Source organism: Mauremys mutica, unplaced genomic scaffold, assembly GCF_020497125.1.
Source record: "Mauremys mutica isolate MM-2020 ecotype Southern unplaced genomic scaffold, ASM2049712v1 001098F_np12_obj, whole genome shotgun sequence".
Lineage (NCBI taxonomy): Eukaryota > Metazoa > Chordata > Testudines > Geoemydidae > Mauremys > Mauremys mutica.
This window is the reverse complement of record NW_025423117.1, coordinates 27,240-27,746: the sequence shown is the minus strand read 5'-3', so window position 1 is coordinate 27,746 and position 507 is coordinate 27,240. Positions and strand designations below refer to the sequence as shown.

Sequence of the window (507 nt, the reverse complement as noted above, 5' to 3'; positions counted from 1 at the left end):
TTAGATACTGCTAAATGAAAGGAAAGATTGTTCTGTCAATGTAGCTATTACAGGGATGGAAAACCCCTCCACTCACTGTAGCAACTGTCTACTCCACAGTGCTATAGCAGTGTCACAGCAGCATTTTAAGTGTAGACAGCCTTAGAGTGAGACCAGGTCTGGCTCTGTGGATGCTCAGGCACAACAACAAGAGCAGTGACAATACACTAATGCTTCCGTAGTTGGCAGGATTCAAACTTGCCTGGGGAGACCCCAATGGATTTCTAGTCCATCGCCTTAACCACTCGGCCACAACTACTTGATGTATAGGTGCTTCACTACACAATGATTCTGTTCTCACTGAATTGTCACTTCACATTGCTCAGACCAGCTCCCCCAGCACACTCCTGGCTGTGCATTAGTGTAAGTGTGTCCATGGCTGAACAACAAGGGTTCCTGCCCATTTCCCTTCCGGCTGGAGCATGATTAGAGTGTGTTCGAGGTTAATGACATTGCTATAGATTGTTG

General features: G+C 46.5%; 1 non-coding gene across 1 annotated transcript; it reads right to left on the bottom strand.

The window, feature by feature from the left end:
• Nucleotides 1–216: 216 nt before the first annotated feature.
• On the bottom strand, nucleotides 217–298 carry TRNAS-AGA. Its single transcript has one exon. It is a non-coding gene; the product is annotated as a tRNA-Ser (tRNA).
• Nucleotides 299–507: the final 209 nt, after the last annotated feature.